This window comes from Elephantulus edwardii, unplaced genomic scaffold (assembly GCF_000299155.1).
Source record: "Elephantulus edwardii isolate Elephantulus edwardi_28Jun2011 unplaced genomic scaffold, EleEdw1.0 scaffold00383, whole genome shotgun sequence".
In the NCBI taxonomy this organism is placed as follows: Eukaryota; Metazoa; Chordata; class Mammalia; order Macroscelidea; family Macroscelididae; genus Elephantulus; species Elephantulus edwardii.
Window position 1 is genome coordinate 252368 of NW_006400133.1, and position 7783 is coordinate 260150.

Here is a 7783-nt window from a genome sequence, read left to right on the forward strand (position 1 = left end):
CAGTCAAATGCCTTTGCATAGTCAATGAAACACAGATAGACATTCCTCTGGTATTCCCTGCTTTCAGCCAAGATCCATCTAACATCAGCTACAACATCTCTAGAACAATATTCCTCATAATTAATTAATGGAGAGACAATACAACTCTGGCACATATCCTTCCCAATTTCAGATTATTCAGTGCTTCACTGCTCTGTTTGCAAAATCCTGATACAGGCATAGGTTCTGCATGAGCACAATCAAGTGCTATGGAATTCCCATTCTTCTCAATGTCAGCCACAACTTGTTATGATCTAAATTGTCAAATGCCTTTGCATAGTCAGTAAAACACAACTAGACATTGCTTACTTTCAAGTCAGGATCCATCTGACATCAATGATGCTATCCCTAGTGCCATGGCCTCTTTTAAATTCTGCTTGTACTCCTATTCCCTATTTATGTACTGTTCTATCCATTTTTGAATGATCTTTAGCAGTATTTTACTTGTATGTGACATCAATGATACTATGTGATAATTTCACATTCAGTTGGATCGCCTTTCTTGGGAATGGGAAAATTATGGAAGCACTCATTGCAGAAGATTTAGGAATGCGGCCTTCAATGTGGATTGCAACTCTATGTCAAGAAAACAGATTCTTACCACTGGACCAATAGGCAGGGTTATGATGGATGGAGAGGAGATTGAAACAATCAACAGCTTCATCTTGCTTGGATCCACAAGGGATGACACCCTTGGTATCAGCAATCAGGAAATAAGGAGATGCATTGCACTGGGAAAATCTGCAGTTAGGGACCTCTCCAAATTATTGAGGAGCAGTGATGTCACTTTGAGGACTAAGGTGTGTCTGATTCAAGCCATAGTCTTTCAAATTACTTGCTAAGCGTCTTAGAGTTGATTAATGAATAAGGATTACAGAAAAAGAACTGACGGCTTTGAGCTATGGTATTGGAGAAGAGCACTGAATATCCCATGGATAGCCGAAAGAACAAACAGGTATGTCTCAGAGTGGATGCAGCTCGATTGCTCTTTAGAGGCAAGAATGATGAGGCTTTGCCTCACATAATTCGGTCACGTTGCTAGGAGAGTGTGTTTCTTTGGAGAAGGATATGATGCTGGAATGAGCCCAGGGTCGACAAAGGAGAGCGAGACCCTCAAACATGTGGATTGACAGCATGACTGCTGCAATGAAATCTTTTGTGTCAGGAAGTGTAAGGATGACAAAAGATTGAACAAGGTTTAGACCTTTTGTTCATAGGGTTGCTATAAGTTGTACTCAACTAGATGGCATCTAACAACAACAACAACAACAACAACAACAACAACAATATTTTTCATAAACATAGATGAAGACATTCTCAAGAAAATCTTCCCAATAAAATCCAATATCACATAAAACTATTTTTCATAATTAAGTTAGAGTCATACCAGGTATGTAAAGATTGTTCAACATAAACAAAATAATCAGTATGTCACCACATTAATAAAACAAAGAAATAAACCCATATGCTTTTATTAATTAATGCAGAAAATGCATCTAACAAAATTAAATACTCTTCTCTGATATAAAATCTCAACAAAATATGAATGGAAAAAATTCCTCAACATAATTAAAAACATATATTCAAAGGAGTACAACTCATAATGACTTTATGAACAAAAGATCTGAACCCTGTTCTAGTCTCAGTAGGCAACATCAATCTCAATGGAAAAAGATTAAGATTATTCCCCTTTTGAATAGAATCAGAAAAAGGATGCTCTTTGTCACCATTGCTATTTAATATAATATTAGAAGTCTCCAAATAATAATGTAAGAAAAAGAAACAAAACCATTCAAGTTGATGAAGAAGAAGCAAAAGTATTTCTATTTGCAGAAGATATGATCCTATAAAAATAAAAGTCCAATAACTCAGCAAGACAATTATGGGATCTACCTGACTTATTCAGTAAAATGGCTGTGTAACAGAATCACCATATAAAAATTATTCAGATTGTTCTACAGTGACAAAGAGAATTCTAAAAAAGAGGTAAGGAAAATAGCCTATTTAAAATAGTGATCCAAAGACAAATTACTTAGAATTAAATTTAACAAAAGTACAGAAAACTTGTACAATGAGAGTAAAAAAATAAACCTACCACAAAAAACTCTAGAAAGAGCTATGTAAGTGGAAGAAGATATTATACTCACAGATTGAACAACTTAACTTTGTGAAGATGTTAATACTACCAAAAGTAATTTATGAGTACAAGGTAATCTAGATTCTGTCATCATTCTCTAAGGAGATACAATAAGTAATCACCAGTCTTGTATGGAAATAAAAGGGGAGCTAGGTAAGCAAAGCAATATTAAAGAATAAAGCAGGAGGCTTTATACTTCCTGACCTCAAAACCTACTACATATCCATGTTAATCAAAACACTTTACAGAAACAGAACATGGGCCAGTGGAAAATAATTGAGAGCCCAGAAATAAATCCATCTGTCTAAGGGTATACAATTTTTATTAAGAAATGAAATCCATCAAGTGGGTATCAGACAACCTCTTAAGTATAGTGCTGGTAAAACTAGATATTTATTTGTAGAAAATGGAAACAAGATACATATCTTACACAATATGCAAACACTAACTCAAGATGGATCAAGGACCTAGATATAAAACCTAAAACTATAAAGTTCATCAAAGTGAAAATTTGAGACAAGCTTCTTTTTGTTCTGTGCCATCAAATTAGAACTGATTGATAGCCAACCCTCCAGTGAATTTTCGGAGGCAGTTAACTGCACTGTAGGAGATTGTTCGTCTTTCTCTTGGAAGGTAGGTAGTGAATTTTAATTGTATGACTTTGAATTACAGTGCAGCTTCTTACTACTAAGCCACCAGGCCTGAAAGACATACTTAATAGATTAAATATGTAGTATAAATATATTATCAAATATAACTGAAAATGCACAATCAACAGAGGATAAACAAGCGTAGAGATTGCCTAAAAATGAACTCCTACACGCCTTAAAAAAACTTCTCAAAAAAAGTAAAAACAGAACACATAGAGTAGAAAAAATATTTTGCAATGACTGTATAAAAGAAATAGCAGCAACATGAGGAAGACTGAGTTTGACCTCCACTAACTTCATACAAGGGAACTGTCCCTATCAACAACATCCACAGTACCAAGTAGCTACAAGGCTACAAGGCCAGAAATGACCCTACCCCCTACTCTTGCAGCAACTTTTGACAATGTACATTAAAAATGGACTCACAGACTTTATTCAGCTTTGAAGTTTATAAAGGAAATAGGTTAGAGCATTAAGGATGCAAGGGATATCACAAATAAAAGTACAAGTTTAGCGAACAACAGTTCCAATGCTAACTTAATAGCAAGATACAATTCCTTGATTGGGTCAGACATCTGTTCAATCAACAAGTGAAATTTCAGCAATTATAATGCAAGAAACCTCTGGCTTTCTCAATTATAGAGCAAGCTTTGTGTCATAACAATTAGAAGGCAGCTCTTCTGCCAATTGTTCCAAGCAAAACCTTTAACTCTGGCTCTGTCTCCAGGGCACTGTCAGGCTACTCATCACTAGAGTCTCTCAACAGTCTGACAAACTCTTCCTTTCATGTGTGCTCCACATATGTTGATGATATGGAAGACTTGATCGACAGCTAACCATGTGTCTGCAGTTGAGGCAGCTGGAGACTACACTCAAAGAGTGGGCTAATACAATTGCTAAAAATGCCATTTTCAAAAGCCTTAACAATACACTGACATATTTGACAAGAGATTTGTCTCTAAAATTTAAATAAAACTCTAACACTTCAACAAAAAAAGGCAAGCAATCCAATTTTAACATTTTGAAATTGTTCAGACAACATGAAAAGGCACTAAGACATTCACATCAAGAAATATTTAATATCATTAGCTATTGTGGTTAAGTGACCTTGAGTTGAGTAACACTCATAGTGACCCTATGAACAATAGGCCTGAACCTTGTGCTGGCCTATGCCATGCTCATCTTCTCTTACAACCTTAAGTCCATTGATGTTGCCACCATATCAAACCATTTCATTGAGAGGCTTCCTAACCTTCTCTGACCTTCTGTCTTCCCAAATATGACGTCCTTTTCCATGCAATAGCTCCACTTAATATCATGGCCAAAGTATGTGAGAAAAAACTTCATCATCCTTGTTCAAGAAGCATTGTGGCTTTACTTTCCTCAAATAAGTTGTTCGTTTAATTTTTCAGGGCATAGGATATTCATTATTACCCTCCAATTCTACAGCTCAAAGTTATCAACTCTTCTGTCATGCTTTGTCATTATCCAGCTTTCAGATGCATAGAAAGTATTTGAAAAGACCATGGGCTTAATGAGGTGCACCTTAGTCTTTAAACTGACATTATTCCTAATTATTTTGAAGAGTTTTTTGACAGTAGACTTTTCCAATGCAATTCATCTATTTCTTGACTCCTGGTACCAAGAGTGTTAAAAGTGGATACAGTTAAGGTGAAATAATTTCAATATTTTTCCATCTGCTATAATGCTGTCTTATGGGCCAGTGGTGAGAATTTTTGTAATCTTGATATTGAGATGTAATCCATGTTGCTCTTGTTAAGTGCAATTGAGTCGTAGATGACTCATAGTGATCCTATGAACAAAAAAAGACTCAAACAATTGTATAACGTTCATCAGTTTTCCAAGTTCACAGAGTTTCCAGAGGCAACCTGGTTTGGAGGCAAGCTATTTCAGAAGTGTATGCCACTCCTGCTTCCAAGCTTCTTTTAATCAGGGAGCTCCACAAAATACTGTCCACCATGAGTAACCATTATTGCATTTGACACCTCAGTGTCACAGTGTTTAGCATCATAGCAAACATGAGTTACTTCTGTACAGCAAATGGACAGACCAGTGCTGTACCACTTAGAAGAATATTTTACCAAAAGAAATTAAAATCAGGCCTGAGGGACACAGGTTAAAATCTTGCCTATAAAGATCACCATGGCTGCACTTCTTAGACTTATTCTTTTTGCATTACATTATATTTCAATACTTAGTCAAAATCACAATTTGAAAGCATCTATTTTTCATAGGTGAAAATTAGAAACAAGAAGCGTTTAGTTTTGGAAAGCAGTGGTGTTGGAAACCTTGGTGATAGAGATAATGTTGGATATCACCTGATAGAATTTACAAGACTAATCCATACATTAGAATTAGCCTTAAAACAACACAAATCTCAACTACATATATTAACTTCATAGCATTGAATATACAGTAATTCAATGAGTTGTTGTTGTTGTTGTTATGTGCCGTCGAGTCGCTTGCGACTCATAGCGACCCTATGTACAACAGCCCTAAACTCCACTCTGTCCTGTGCCAATCGCACTGTCTCTGACACTCCCATCCCAATTATCCCAGTCACTGAATCTATCCACCTCATAGAGGGCCTTCCTCTCCTGCGCTGTCCCTCCACCCTCCCAAGCATGATGTCCCTCTCCAAGGACCGGTCTCTCCTCACAACATGTCCATAGTATGTTAGACGGAGCCTCAGAATCCTTGCCTTCAAGCAGCCACCCGGTTTAACCCTTTCCAGGACAAATCTGTTTGTTTTCCTAGCAGTCCATGGTATTCTCAATACACTTCTCCAGCACCACAGCTCAAAGGCATCAATTCTCCTTCTATCCTCCTTGGTCATTGTACAACTCTCTGATGCATAACAAGTGATTGCGAAGACCATAGCCTGTATCAGACGCACCTTAGTCTCCAGAGAGAAACCATTGCTCTTCAGCACTTTGGAGAGGTCCCTAACAGCAGACTTTCCCATGGCAATGCACCTTTTAATTTCCTGGCTGCTGGTGCCAAGACTGTTGACTACAGAGCCAAACTAAAGCTGTGTACAATCTCAATCTCTTCACCATCCATCCTGATGCTGCTAATTGTTCCAGTGGTGAGAATCTTTGTCTTCTTGACATTGAGCCTCAATCCATAATGTAGGCTGCAGTCCTTGACACTCTGCAGCAGGAGCTTCAGGTCCTCTTCAGTTTCAGCAAGCAGGGTTGTGTCATCCGCATAACGCAGGTTGTTGATAAATCGTCCACCAATCTTGACCATACATTTCTCCTCATATAGCCCAGCCTCTCGGATAATCTGTTCTGCATACATGTCGAAAAGGTATGGAGACAGGATGCATCCCTGGCGTACACCCTTCCCAATTTTGAACCATGCAGTGTTCCCTTGCTCTTTTCTGACGACTGCCTCCTGGTCCAAGTATAAGTTTCACATTAGAACGATCAAGTGTTCTGGGATTCCCATTCTTCTCAGACCCAGCCATAGTTTGTTATGATCTACACAATCAAATGTCTTTGCATAGTCAATGAAATTCAATAAGTCACATCTGTGAAAAAGAGACAAGGTAGAAATACAACATCATTGGTCAAAATCAAATGCCAGGAGTAACTGTGGAAGAGGTTATTAACTCTTCTTTTTTTTCTTCTTCTTCTTCTATCAGCTTTATTCACTACCCAACTTTCTGACACATAGCAGGTGATTGACATGATGCTCATAAAAGTTTTCTGATTTACTAAATGAAACACAAAAAGGAGATGTAAGACATTACAATCAAATTGTAGAAAAGTGAAAAGTCTGTAAAAGGGACAGGCACAGGAAACACATCACCAAGGTCACGCAGGAAACGATCCGTTACTGGCATTGGATTAAGGAAAAGTGGGGCGGCAGCGCCAGCCCAACCCCTGAGCCTGAGAATGAGATGAGGATGACGAAATGAGGATGAAAGAGCACCTGCAACGGGGAGCAGACTCAAAGCCGAGACCCAGGCTCACCCTACAACCAGCACCTAACCTTGCCCCTGTCCAGTCCCCAGCTCCTCTCCTCGGGGTCCTCTGCCTCCCCTGTGTCTTCGCTCTCTGGGAGCGACATAGACTCGGACACTTGGCTGTGCACTGCACCAAGTATTTATCAGTTCAGCCTCCAGGCCCCCACGCGGCTAATGGTCACCATTCCCACAGCATTGCCAATACCCAGCGGCAAATCTCAGTCCGCCACTTCGCGGACTTTGATCATGACCACGAATGACCAGACCAGGTTTACGATCCCACCCCCGACTCTTAGAGTGGCTCCTGTCCCCTGCAGGCAGGTCAGCCTGGAAGGCACAGGTCCCTGAAAGCCGTCCACCATATGTCCCACCGTTCCCTCCACCCCTCACCCGCTGGCCAGCCCTCACCTGTATCATAAGCAGCACAATGGCATGACACTATCGGTAAAGGGCTCGCATGGCCACAGCCAAGGTGGTGGCCACAGCTCAGAGGGCAGTGGAGGTGTGCGGCCCCCCGTGGGGAACCCACACACACCCTCCACAGTTCTTGGCCATCAGGAGTTTTCCGATATAGTTAAGTGTTTAAATTATGAACCTATCGATAGAGAACTATTTATAAACGCTGACTCATAGGCTTGTAGTAATCCACGTATTAGCAATACTGACAAACTCACACTCAGGAGGCCGCAGCGCGTTCCGGCCTGGTTCCCAGGACAGGGCCAGTCTCTGGCTAGCTGGGGAGCCTGATGAATTGACCAGGCTGCCACTGTGGTCACGGGCTACAGGCGTAGTGAAAGATACGGCTCAATTTCTGTGTATGTGAACAACATCGTGGAAGCACAGATGGACATATTTTTATGTAAAAGTTTTCTATTCTTTGATTTTGAATAAACTTTGGAAACAAACAAAGCAAAAAACTATCCCTCTAGCCTAAAAGGACATTTCTTGAAATATTTCTAAATG

The 7783-nt window shown here is 39.6% G+C and overlaps 1 pseudogene; it reads left to right on the forward strand.

Annotated features, from left to right (window-relative positions):
- LOC102846248 overlaps positions 1 to 7453 on the forward strand; it is a 17315-nt pseudogene extending 9862 nt beyond the window's left edge.
- The last annotated feature ends 330 nt before the right edge of the window (positions 7454 to 7783 follow it).